General features: G+C 41.6%; 1 long non-coding RNA gene across 5 annotated transcripts in view; it reads left to right on the top strand.

The window, feature by feature from the left end:
* The window catches only part of LOC116232825 (uncharacterized), a 405094-nt gene that overhangs the window by 321449 nt on the left and 69332 nt on the right, over positions 1-14313 (top strand). For all 5 annotated transcript variants that reach the window (XR_016468302.1, XR_016468304.1, XR_016468303.1 and 2 more), the window contains one exon: positions 8315-13478. This is a non-coding gene — a long non-coding RNA (uncharacterized LOC116232825). The remainder of the gene's footprint in view (positions 1-8314; positions 13479-14313) is intronic.

Genomic DNA, 14313 nt, shown 5'->3' with positions numbered 1-14313 from the left:
GTAAGAGCAAGCATAAATGCAGCACAAATACTCTAACGCCCAGTGTACAGGAGTACAAATTGGTATGCTGCATCAGAGGAATAAAGGAGAGGGCTGATAGAATGGGGAGAGTAATTTACTGTGCGCTGGTCTCAGCTGCCAGTGATTGCAAAGGGAACTCAGCAGATGTTTTTTTGATAAAGGTTGTTTCTTGCTGCCGCTGCAGCAAAATCCATAGCATTATTCTGTAGGACTTTGCACATCATGATTCTGCCATTTCAGTTAGTCTTAACAGCTGGATGATAAAAAAAAAAAATTGTTCCAGTGGATTATTTGAAATTTGTCATGTTGATTTAGTTTCATTACTGTTATTAAATTTTATTCTGGAATGGTTTACATATCAAGAATGCATAATGGGTTTCTGTGTGGCCTGGGATTTATTCCTTGAATGAGGAAAGGACTCTACTGTGACAAAGTCATAAAGCCTTATTGACTTGATCCTTTGCCATAAACATAGGATTCAGGGAGTTAGATCGAATATTAAAATTGATATGATGGTTGTACTTTCATCAAGAGAATAATCTCTTCCAAAATAAAACCTCACAGTAAGTCTGGACCTACAGAATAGTTTCAGAAATCTGCTATTCCCTGGCGTGAATAGGAAAATATTCTCCTAATTAAGAACTTCGTAGGCAATAATGTTGAAGAGTACCAAAATAAATATGCACATTTAATTCACTATCCAGATCCTGAACCAAAACAAAACAAGATTAACAATGTCATAAAAATTAAGAGTGCACTGACATATGGAAGGGTCTAAACAAGCAAAAGAATGTTTCTGAGCAAAGAAATTCTGAACACAAAACAGCATATCAAAATTGAAGCTGTAGTGAAAGACGAGCCAACTGAAATCCTACACTCAGAAGATAGTCACATTTTATTTGAATTCAGCTTTTGGATCCCTTCTTTTCTAATGGGAACACCTGCAACACAACAAACCTTTGGATTTGGATCTAAACGCTGTGGTGTAAGAAAGCGCTCCTATGTGAGTGGTGGCCATTTTGTCACGTTCCTGGAGGGCAATTTGCACACAGGAGAAAGCTGCCGTGTCATAGAACGTAAATTATGCAAGACTGCACGTCACCTCAGAGAGATACACTCTTGCTGATTTGTAAATTAAAGACAAACCACAAAAGTTCCTAATTCCTTCACAACATAACTACTCATGAGTTTCTGCTGAAAGACTGCCATCAAAAGGCAATAAATCTTCGGGAAATAATATCACAATGCAAGCTTTAAAGCACTCATGACTTTTCCCCAACTTTCTCTGGAATATTTCTTCCAAAAGAAAGCAGATGGCAAAATACTCAGTGGGACTGCTTTTGCATTCAAACACTCCCAGGGATTTCCAATAATTCGCGTTGTCTCTAGACCGACACAGATATGAACAGAAATAGCTGTCCATCTTTCCTTAGGATCACCATGTTTTTTTCCTCAAAGTATTATTTGAAACCAGTGTCGCTATTAGGTGCATTTGCAGTGCAAAAACGCAATGAGAGAAAATACAAATTAACACTTCTAGCCGAAGTGAATTTGCAGATCCAGGATGTGTCAGGATCCAGCCTGAACCCATCCTTCTCCTGTGAGGCCATGGGACAGAGGACAGAGGACCCAACCTTTCTGCTTCTCTGCCAGCCTAGCTGCATGGCCAGGCAAAAACAGGTCTGCTGTGAAAGTCAGAGACCACCACTGAGCTGAAGTTCCTCAAGAAGCTGAATTACTGTGGAGAATTGGATTTATTTATTTACTGATGTACCAGGGAAAAACAAACCCCTGAAAAGACAGATTTTCAGAGCTGGCCTCATTCTGTCTCTATTGATGTCAGCAACATCCATTGAAACAAAATAAATCCATTGCTGGACAATTCCAAAGACCTCACATTTTGTAAAGCACAAAGAAGTTCACAGCAACTTCATTAGTGGCATTGCAGCTAACGAACAAAGCGCAGCCGGGTGCAGGGTACTGGCTGGCAGCCCTGCGGTGCTGGCCGCAGCCTGGTGGCCCCAGGGACGTGCGTCATGGCAGGGAGCACCCAGCCACACTGGTGCTGAGCAGCCGGCCGTTGCCAGGGGATGCAGCGCACACAGCAAGGGACCAGGCTTGCAGAACCTGGAATGAGTGTTTCAGCCCAAAAAAGGGAAACATCGCGCATGACAAATGCAACAGCGAAGGCTAAGCATGAGAGATAATCAGATGTTAATATAACCGTGTTCCTTTCCGTGTAATAAATGAACATCAAAAAACATGACAAGCAAGTTCTAAGTAACAGAGGGATATTTTCTAACAATGAATTCAGATAACTCAGGTTCTGCTGTACAGAAGCAATCAGGAGAGACATAGCAAACCCAGAACGGTGCACTGTTTTACAGCAGTGTTGCAACACCTCTGCATTGGTGAGCTGCACTGCTGGGCTTGGGCCCCACTGCACCTCCACATGGGCCGCTCATCCCACCCAAGGGTGTTTCAGGCAGCTCACAACTGGGAGGAATTAAAGGTTTATGACTGCATTTACATTAACCACCTCTCCTGAGTAGCTGCACGAGAGAAGGAGCCCTGACCAACACCTATTTTGAGTGAAGGCAGCCAGCTAACCAGCCAACACTTAGATGTCAGGTGCTCCATCTTCAGACCACGTGTTTGCACTGTTTTTCAGGTGATTCCACTTTTGAGCATGTATACTGTGCTGAGACTACTAAGCTAGTCACAAGTTGCTTTTTTTTTTAAAGGGGTTAAATTTTAATAAGCACACAAAGCTGTTAGCTTGACAGTCCTGTTCTCCATAAAGCTCACATTCATAACAAGCAATAAAGATGGAATTTTACTGCAGTTTGACTCATGAGTCTGCCTAAAACATGGATCTGAAGAGATCTCCATCAAAGGAAAATGTAATATAGGCTTCATGCCAGGTCATTCTTTTGCTTCTTTACAATAAGAGAAAGAGTGCCAACTATGATATAATTTTATAAGGAAGTCATCTATTTTCCAATAACATGATTGAAAAGGGCCGTTCACTACATGTAGGTACTCAAAAACCCATACTGTTAATTGGCATAATCTTCCACCTTACTTTCAAGTGAAAAAAGGATATGTATCTTTTTCTGATCCTGTTTCTACCTCAGCATTGATATTTACTGCATTCCTCTGCTTAAAAGGAGAGAATTAAATGAAAGCCAAAGACATGACCTTCTTATTGTGGTACTCTTTTTCAAATTTTATCCATCTCTTTCTCAAGATTCAGGTGTAAAACACAAGACTGTAGCAGAACATTATTGGCTCATTCAGCCAAGCGTGCTTTGCTTTGAGTCCATTTGGCACATGCACCATGGATTCACAGCACATTAAAATCAATAGCAGACTTTGCATACACTGTATTGAACTTCAACTGCATGCTGCAATATGAAAAAAAAAAAAAGGACAAGATACAGAGGGCTGAAACAATTGTTCTGTCAATTACTTGGTCTGTAGTGCACAGCCAGCATATTTGAGGGGACTACAGGCAACCATTATAATGTATTCCACAGGAATCTCCTTTCCAAAAGAGCAATCCCTATCTGCAATCAAATTAATTGTAAAAATGTTTGTAATAATAAAAACTTAGATGTTGACAGAACCTGCCAGCATCTGAGAAATATGGCCTATTTATATATCTCAGAATGGCAAGTATTAGAAATGTAAAAGAATTATCAAATCAGATCCTGACAATCCAAAATTATTTCTTCATGCTTTTTTTATGCTTGTTTTTTTGAAAGATACTTAATCTCACTGTTGAAATAGCTTGGGTAAACAGAACAAGGAAGAGATTTGTCTCTATAGGTCTGATTTATGCCATACAGTCAGTTTGACTCCTGGCCTTTTGTTTGCCCATCTTTAGTAAGAGAGATAGCAATATCTTTCTATTCTCCAAGACAGTTATGCTGATTACTTATCACTTACCAAAATCTTTCAAACTGAAGGAAGTGTCACAAGGCTATATGAGACATAATTTGGTCTTTCATTGCATTTCTTGCTTCCATTTTGTGTTGAGAGCCAAGACTCATTTCTGATAGCTATCATGTTCTGCTCCTTCTCTCATCAATTACTTGAAGAAGTTTCTGCCATCCAAGGTTATGTTTCTAATGATTTCTTTAGTTGTGTAATTTAGAATGTAAAATCACTCAATTTCATCTTATTCTGGAGATCACTAACTGTAATTATACATGGAAATGATGAAATGTAGGATAACTAGATATACTCTCATCCACTTTCAAGGTCTACCATAAGAAATCCAGGTCAGATATGCTTATTTCAAACAATGTCATTTCACCAGCATTTCAGAGTAATAGGGTAATAATCCAGAGTAATAATCCAGTTACGGTGCAAAGGTTTGTTTACAAATATTTCATTTTCCTTACATATACCATGGAATTCTATTTAAAAGAAATCATTCTGACTCTTTGGCCTGTCAAAAGTTGCAAGTGAAATGAAAACACAGATATAAACAATTCCCAAAACAAAAGGCATCTTTTCCCAAAAGCTCCAAGCCCCCAAACCAACTGAAAAAAAAACCATACTGCAAAACTTTGTTAGCCAAAGAGTTCAAGGAGATTGACCTTGACTCTTTTAAGGGCTTTCATAAGTATTCTTTGAAGAAAAGAAATGCTAGTGAGAACAGATCCTTTCACACACAAAAGGAATAAATGAAATGGCTCTGACACCAAGTTCCTTTTCAGATATTTCCTCAGTGGGAAAAAACAAAGAAGAAACGCTTGGAGCACCGAGGGAGGATGGGATGAGAATCCTTTAAAAATATATATATATATAATAATAATTAAAAAAAAAAACTGTAACTGAGAAATGACAGACAAGAGAGCACGTTAGGGAAATGTGAACAAAAACAAAAAAAACCTGGCCAGCTTGCATCTGTTAGGACTTACAGGAGTTAGTTAAACTAATTTATGTTCACCTTGCATAAGCCAAAGAACTGAAAAAAGATAGAGCAGAGGGAAAGATTAATGTTATCAACTTTTACAACAGCATGGGTACTGCACCCAGACACTCTCTTGTAAATGCAATTTCTAATAGTCACTCCTACTTTAGTGAGCTTTGGCTGTAGAGCCTGTAGCAAGGACAGAGAACTAAGCAAACACGTTGTGTATGAGCTTTCATAAAGCTGTGATGGTGTGTCTCACAAGATCTTAGCTGAAAAAGTAATTCACACTGGCTTGGCCATTTCCATATGGCTTTCAATGAAACTGTAATGAAATTACAGGAAATAAGCTGCAATGTAGTAAAATGGTGGGAAATGGCTCCTGGCTACCATGTGGGTGAATGCTAGGAACGGTCTGTGTCTGACTTCTTTATTAATGAGCTGGAAAAGGGAGTGCACAGCACTTTGATGAAACTCACAAATACAAGTATGAAAGAACGAAAGATCAGTGTACAAAGAAAATAACAGAGAATTTCCGAGAGGAGATAGAACCATGGAAAGAAAATAACTAAATGAGACTCAGCTTTGAAAAGCTGCAGGCTAGGAGGGCATCTGAGAGGGAATAACAGGAAGGAGAAATCTGGGATGCAATAATGATGAAAGAGATCTAAGTGAGATAGTGCATGCTAAATGACATGAATTGGCAACATGATATGGTGTGAAAAGGCCAGTACAATACTGCAGAGAGAAAACAGTATCAAATCACTGCAAAAGGAAGAAATAACCACATTCTGCATGGGCACTAGTATAGCTCCATCTGGAATATTATACACATTTCTGGATATTGACAAATTAGAGAGTTCAGAGAAGAGCACCAAACATGATCCAAAGGCTAGAAGGATTGATTTATGAGGAGAGATTAGAAGAGTTAAATATATAAATTGCTCAGCTAAGAAATGATTAATGGAGGACATGATAACAGCCTACAAATATTTGAAGAAGACCACCAGTGAAGGAAAGGCATTTTTCAGTGGGATTCACAGGGAACAGCTAAGAGTCAGGAGATGTGACTGAAAAGCCAAAACATGCATCAAGTATCAAGAAATGCTTCCTGAACATGAATTATTATAATCTGTGGAATAATTTCCCCAGCGGAGCAACAAGGAGCTTTTACTTGTGGCTTTTAACTGCAGAACTGAATAATCCCTCAGGAAACATACGTGCTACAGTTTGACTGTCCACAACTGGAACGGTGTGGACCCTCTCTAATCTCTCCCAGCTTAGCTGAGCAGGATGCAGCCTGCATCTCTGCTTTCTCCACAGAGATGAATTTGGCATAGGAGAAATGACTGTATTTGTAAACATGCTACATTCTTATTTGTGTTTCTCTCTGTGCTGTTTGCTATGTTGGCATTCATCAAACTGAAATAAACAATAGCTGCTGTTACAGAAGTACTTTTATTACTTGATGGCTGTGGTGAAATTCTCAGCACCTGTCTTACCACTGTGTGCAGATAACAAATCAGCACCTGATATGCACAGAGTGCTTTCAGTGGCTCAGTTGGCTTTCTTGATGAGATATATTCAAGATAAATATTAGATGCCAGTGCAACTTTCTTCTTTTAAAGGTGAAAAAAACCTGACTATTCTGGTTATATCAGAAAGCTCATGGCTGGCTAACAACACCAGAGAACTGATATAAGCATGGCAAGGTGTGGAGTCTGCTACAGACCATTATCTGGGGAGACATAACACCATGGCACGTGTCATGCAGCAGCTACAAAAGTTTAAATCTTGCAGCTCCCTTAGCTAGATCTATCTCCCAAAGTTAGATTAATTGTGAGTCTTTCATCTTCAGGCATCTCTGAAAGGCCTTATCTTTATCTCTGCTTTCAGAGGTCCATAAATTTCTTTGTGTTCAAAGGCTCCATCCCTTCCCCCAACCCCTTTCTAGTTCAGACATCCTCAAACTCCAGCATGATGGTCAAGTCTCTCTGTATTTAATACCCTTAAATTATCTCCCCTCTTTGTACTTCCTTCCATGATTTTCACCAGCTTCCTTACAGTACTGCACCTGCTCAGCACATCTTTGCTGAACCCTTCTGCTGGAAACTTCCCTGCTACCACAAACTTTCCCATCATGGGTGCCAATACTGCTGCTTTCATTATCCCTGCTACATCCTGCTGGTCACCTGCCTGTGAGCTGCTCAGCTCAGAATGCACCTAGCTTCTGGAAAACCCAGCTGTCGCCAGGCTGACTGTGAGCGATTTATCCAGATGGTTCCCAAGCCACCCTGGTACTAAAAAACATAAAAGATTTAAAGTGAGTTTTTAAAAAACAAAGTTCATTTTAATGCTTTTGCTTTTTCTGTGGACACCTTCCTCACCTCTCTAGAGGCAGCTCTGTAAGCTGCTGGCAGTGGTTATGCTTAGTCTTCGTGGGAAAAGGTAGTGTGAAATACATTCATCTTTCACACTTGCTTTCTGCCAAGTAAGGGGATTTAAATCACTAAACTAAAATGGATTTAGCTTATAACCAGGCAGCTATGTTTTTCAGTATTGTTTTCATACATATTGTTATATATCAGATATACCTGTACACTAGGTTACCATAATTATGCACTATACCCATTTCAAAATTAGTTCCAGCTAGTTAGCTTCTCTGCAAGACAATTCACACTGCCAATTGAGAATTCAACCTCGTTCGATGATGGATTCGTATAAACAGCAAAATCCATTATTTATACACTGTAGGAAAATAAACTCTGGCTGGCCGGGTATATGAAGCATGTGAAGGGTTTTCATTTTAGATGGTTGGAATTTTAAACTCAAGCAGCTTTTAATCAACATACCATTGAAAACAAATTTCAGCAATCACATTTCTTATTCAGCAGCAGTACAATGTAACTGAAAATAGAATCTCCAAAAGCTTTATGGGCTATTACTCAACATGTGCTTATAATAAATTAGAAGTAAATAGCATTTATTGTGTAACAAGAAAAGCAAGAAAAGATGACCAATTTCAATAAGCTGGCAGGGTTGAGAAGATGGCTATTTCTGCCCTACTGGTCTGAAATAATTTCTATAATTCAAACATTTACATGTATCATTGTTCTCTATTATTACCAAGTCACAGTAGCATCTAGACACTCGAGATCCATCATATTAAAATAGTTTTTCAAAAGCTAATGCCAGTCATCTAGTTTATGAAGTAGGCACCACAAGACTTTAACTATTAATGTAGACATCAGAATAAAAATTCACTGACACAGAGAGGAGTTCCTTCTCTTAAATCTGGGGGAAAAAAAAAAAAGAGACAAGCTGTTTTTATTTATGGCTCTGAAGATTTTCATATTCTTTATGTTCTAGGTGAAGACAGCCATGAAGCACACACATCCTACAGAATGACTGTGATATGGACTACAGTTCTTCACACTGACAGTATGAGAAGAAAGAAGAAACAGTGATGAATTCACCCTGCATATTAAGGATCTCTACCACCTCCCCCCCATTAACCCCTGCCTTACATCCTCATCCTGCACCTCTGGAAGCTCATTTGTTAGTGCAGTATCATGGGTTCTCTTTAGTGACTCAACTCAGGGTGCTGGTTGGAGGCAGCTGGGTGCTCCCTCCATATAACATGTGTCCCAGCCCAGGCTGAGGGAGCAAAACCTGCTCCCTCTGGACTCTGTATCCATGCAAGCAGAATGACAAAACATTTGTTGTAAAAGTTTGCGAAGAATTGCTGCAGTTTTTTGGAGTCTGATAAGACTGTGAATGGGAACAAAAAGCCTCACTGACACAGCACAAGAATTAATCATCTTGAATCATAATAATTTGTCATAGGAAAAAAAAAAAAAAACACTGAGATCAAAGGCAATTTTACAGGAGTGATTATTCTGACAGATGTGGCATGTGGAGCTGTGGGTATTACAGCACGCAGCATGGAAGTGCCAGCCTATGGGAAATGTGCATGCTGCTATCAGAAGGGCATGCACTAGAAAGTAAAACATTCAGATGAATTTTTCAGCCAAGTGGTAGACATTATTGCAGCCGATGGCAAGTGTTTACCTGACAGAAAAGCAGTATGTGCTACTTCATGTTGGACAGTGATGCCCAAACCAATGCAGTACGAGAATCTTAAGTCATTCACAATGACAGAAAAGCCAAAGGAAAAAGACAGAAGCCCATTACTCGGTATAACTATGTTCTACAGCTTCCTCAGGAGAATGTCTTCATCAGGGAAGCAAAGGAGAAAAAAAGCTTAAGAAAAATCTCAGAATTTTCCATAGCATAGTGACAAATTGCACCTTTTCCAGTTTGTTAGCTATTATATATATCTCCGGTAGGGAAAGGATCAGTGGTACATATTTATCTTTCTCCACTTACCCTAGGATGAAAGTCTGTAGAAAAGTACATGTGCCTTCTAGCACAGAGTGGCTGGTGCTGTATATTCCCTGCATCTGTTGCCAGTATAGAGGAAAAAATTATATGGGATTTTGTTTAAAAGGAATGAAAAGATTATTTACCCTATGCTGAATAAAAATACTGAGAAGAACATGGGATGGTTAGCTAGGCATGGATAAACACTCGAGAAAGGTATGAAGATATTCTGCATTGCCTGAAAATGGAAGGCGACATGGGAAAATCTAAGACTCTTCACAGGTGCCAAAATGAAACTACATCAAGCAAAAACCTCAGAAGACAAAGGTTCCTCAAAAGCAAAGCAGGCTTTGCTTTACATAAGCTTGAAAAACAAAACCACGTACCCTACGCTATTTTTCTTTCTTTGCTGAGCTACCCTAAATAGAAGATATTACAGATGAGAGTATGTATCAAAAGCACTGGATAAGTTGGGATGCAGCTGACATAACTGTAAGTGACAGCGACATTATTTAGTTTAAGTAGTTTGCAGTTAAGTATAGACTTAGACATAATCTTGCCAATGGAACAGTTCCCACCCTAATATGCGAGTAAGAAATGGTGCCAGATTAATAAAGAGTTTATTGAAGAGAAGCCAGAGCCAGAGCCTGATCCACATTTAGAACAACTGAGTTCGAGAGCAGCATCAGTGATGCATGGAGCTGTCACCTGAGGACGTTTTTTCCTATGGAAAACTGAAATTCAGAATAGCTGCATTATTAGACACCGGAGACTTGTAGAAATAGAGGGTGAGACAGCAAGGCAAACTCCTCAGTTAAACTCACTGTTCTCAAACCCATTTCCTCTGAGAATAAGGGTCAGAGCCGATACCAAACTTCACGGGGATTTTGAGCCTGCGGGCAGTTACAAATGTGTGATTTTAAGAGCAACTGCTGCGTAAGTAATCCCGTCATGTTTTTTCTGCAGCATGCACTCCGTGCCCAGTGCAGACCATCAGCACATACTGATGGTAATCCCATCCCGGTCCATTCTTTTGACTTCAGCACGTGTGAAAGATGCAGGGATTTTCTTTCTGTTACGGAAATAGGGTCGGTCACATCTGTAATGCCAACTTGTAGCACACACCGCCTCAGGGCTCCCTCAGCTATGGCACTGATGCAAAAACTTGTCTTGCAGTACAAGAGCGGTCGTGCACTCAGTGCTGCTTTAACACAGCAGGTCGGTATTTCTGAAGCGTGATTTCAGAGGGACTTTTACATGTTATACACAGTTCACCGGAAGATGAAGAAAATAGTGTGACATTGTCTTGATCATAAGTATTTTTATTTCATGGAATATCCAACTGCAAACACATTTTTGGCAGACAAAATATGCAAAATCTAAGCAGATACAGGAAAATACCCCAAACGGTAACGGTGGTCGGCTTTCATAGCCTCTGCCACAGAGTACCGAAATTCACGCCACGGGAGCCCCGGTCGCCAGCTCAGCAGAAGGCGGATTGGACAGAAGCCGTTCCGGCCCGAAGGGAGGTTTTGCTTTCACTGAAAAGCAAAACGCCTCTGCAGACGCCGAGGCCGCGGCGCCTCGCGCCATGCCCGCAGCCAGGCGGCCGTTGCGCCGCGCCGCCGCTGGGTGTCGCCCACGGTGGGGCCGCGGCGCGGAGGCGGGGCGCGCGGCGCTGCACAAAAGGAGCGGCGCCGTCGTTACAGCCGTCGCCATCTTGGCTTGCCCCCTCCCTCGGAGTGGGGCGGGGGATGCTGCCGCCCTAAGGCGAGGTTTAACCCTCGGGGGACCGCCGTCCGTCAGGATGCGTCTTGTCCTTTAACGGCGCGCACGGCGGTGTAGCGACGCCGTCACGGGCAGGGCGGGCGGCTGACCGAAAGCCTTGCCCACGGGTTTGCACGCGAGGAGGAGCCGTGCAACGGCGGTGGCGAGCGGGGCTGCGCGGTTCGAAGAGCAGTTGGTACCGCAAAGGAATGCAGCGTGCAGAGCGTGCTTCAGGCTTTGCGAGCAACTGATATAATTTGCTGGAAAATTGAATTTGGGGGCACAGAGAAAATCAAATCAGGGACAGAAAAGTGATAAGAATGCTGAGCAAGGGCTTGTCTTAGGAATCACAGATGAAGACTGATTTTGCAGCTGTAGGAGTGGCAGGGTGCTCCCAGCTGCCTGGAAACCAAAATCAAGGGATGAGGTACTGGAAGGCACAAATACCCAGTTGCCCTTGTTTTCTTTTCTGGAAACCAGGAGTCCACACTGGGGATATCAGCACGCCACCCTGGTCCTTTCACAGAGCTCACACGTTGCTGTGCATTACCCCAAGGCTGGCACCCAGGCTGCGTGTGGAAGGTGCCTCTGGTGCACAGGTGTGATGGCGTTGCCTGGTGCCCATCCCAGGAGCAGCCCTGTGGACCACGAGGCAAGGCACAGCAGGTTCAGGTTCACAGTGCCGTGTTTCATGTGGACTTCCATGTGGATATTTGGATGTTAAAAGGTAGACTCCATATAAAGTCAGTACAGAATCAGGTTTTTAATAGGAAAGCTGCTTAGCCTCTGAGGTCCCGTCACTGTCTCTTTTTGAAATGTTCAGAATGATAGAACTGATAAGAAATGAACGCTTCAGGAATTTATCATATTCTGGAACATTTTTCAAGTGAAGTATTTTGTTAGAAATGATCATCTTTGAAAATGCCTTAAGAAAACTGATTATTTTTTTGCATGACATAATTCTGTATTGATTCTATATTCCACAGAATGCAGTATCATCTTAGTTGATTGCTGTATAGTAAAAGGGTGTAGTTTAGCTCAAGCAGCATTTTGGAGGCAGGCTGTTACCTTTCCTCCGTGGGATTTTTCCTTAGGATGCTGCCTCCCTTAGAGGCCAGAAATAGGAGCTCTGCTTGCACTTGCATCCTCCTCCTTCCACAAACTGAGGAGGAGGGGAATAGAGTGCAGCCCTGGTTTGTGCTCTGGAAGGTCTTTGCCCAGCCACAGCTGTCACCAGCCAGGTGCCACGAGTCTGTAATGCCTTACCAGGAAATAGTGGTGGTGTGATAATATGAAATATGATGCTTTCCTCTTCTGCCTGTTTCCTTGCCTACCCAGTCCATGAACTTTCCAAAATAGCTGACTACAGCCCTTCATCTCACAGGGAGAAAAGTCTTATATCTCTCTAATAACATGAGACATCTAAAGGGGGCTGGGAATCCTCTTGGGAGTGAAGGGAACTCATCATAGTAAACTGCTGTTAAATTTGGCTTTAAAATTTTGTAGTTCAGCTGACAAATCTACAGTTGTCAATGCCGGCAGCACTGATACAAGAAGTACTGGCAATCCTCGAGAAGACATCTAACAATAGCAATACAGACAGACTGGGAGCCAGTTGTGTTCTGTTTTGTCCTCCTCGTACACTGGCACACGCCCTCAGTAGTGAGCTGCTCAGGCAACAAATCAGTGACAGGTGTGCAACGACAAGCTTGTCTAGGCAGGCTTAAATCATCCCTGGTGGTTGCACCTGTGTACTTACGGTCAGTACCAGCATCAATTTGCTAGAATTTAGCTCGGATACCCACTAGTTGAAAATATCTTTAGAAACAAGCAAGCCAGTATGTTCAACTGGAGTTGTTTGCTGCTGGCCTGCTAACTTTCTGTAAAAGGTGTGGGCAGACAGGTGTAACAGGCTATGGGGAAACATCAAATGAGTACCAGAAGGAACCTGTGAATTCGTTATTTTTCCTTTGTTTTTATGTTTTGTTTAAACTGCCACATGTAACAGCTTTGGTGATTTCCATGTTTTAAGAATGAGCAATGGATGTTCTAAACCCTGCTGCAGAAAAAGTGTTGGAGTCTCAAAAATTGCTGTGTGCATTTTGTGTCACCGCCCAATGCCAGCAAAGACATAAAGAGCAAAGGAGTATCTTGCAGCTGCTACAAGATGAGACTTAGTGAAGCCAATCCCTCCTTCAAGAATCTGTATCTGTTTCTCTACGTGGCAGATTAGATGTGAGTTCAACGGAAAACTGTTCTTCTTTAGAGAGTTAATTCTATCGTCGTCTGTGAATTTATGCATCGAATAAATAAAACATGAACAGCAGCAATGTGATCATTCACCCGAGATGCGTCCAGCCTAAATCAAAGTAAACTGTGGCAGGTAGGATGGTTTTCCTGTTCTTCTGCTAACCCAGCCAGTACAATGGTACTGGTGACAGAAGGCTTTAAGCAAGATAATATCTGCCAGTTTTATATGGGTGACAGTCAGATGATAATACATTCAGGCTGCTGAACTGAATTTGTACAGGCAAATGAGATTCCTTTGCCTGTTAACCTGCAGTTGTAGCCATTGTCCTGGGCACAGTTGTTCTAAATAAAATCACAGGTGTCAAAGTCTTCCTCTGCTTTGCTCTTAGTAGCAGAACACAGCTTGTGGCAGCTGAGTTTCTGGTGCTTTCAAGCTGATTTTGAGGGCCATATAAAAATAAGTTGTTTGTTTAACCCAAAGTAAGCAGAGAAGGAAGTCTTTCACACAAATGGTAAAGATCCTCAATTCAGGCCCTTTAATGTAGCAGAAAAGAGTCATAAAAGTCTCAGTTTTGCAGTAAAAGGATTCCTTTGATGTAGAGAATGTGGAATAAGCTTTGTAGATATCTTCTAAACTCCAGTACAAGGTACGTGTGCTGAGGAGCACGTGTTCTAGATGGAGACGCTGTGGAGCGCAGGCAGCATCATGGCCCCTCAGAGGAAGGACTGTGGGGAGGACACTTGTGGTGTTTAGTTTAGCCTCTCCATGACTAACGTAAGATAGCAGACCTGGTAGAGACTTGATAATAACAGACTGTGTACAATGGGGAATTTTGTTAAGGCACCTTACACTTAATTTTTTAATCTCAATAACTTCGTATATTTTATGAAAAGATAGCGAAGTTCCTGCAGCACTTGCAGTTCATTCATGCGGAAACCTTTTCAGTATCAAAAGTAGACTTCAAACG

This window comes from Phasianus colchicus, chromosome 7 (genome assembly GCF_987193195.1).
Source record: "Phasianus colchicus chromosome 7, bPhaCol1.hap1.1, whole genome shotgun sequence".
Classification (NCBI taxonomy): Eukaryota; Metazoa; Chordata; class Aves; order Galliformes; family Phasianidae; genus Phasianus; species Phasianus colchicus.
The sequence above is the reverse complement of the archived record's forward strand: the minus strand, read 5'-3'. Positions and strand labels throughout refer to the sequence as shown.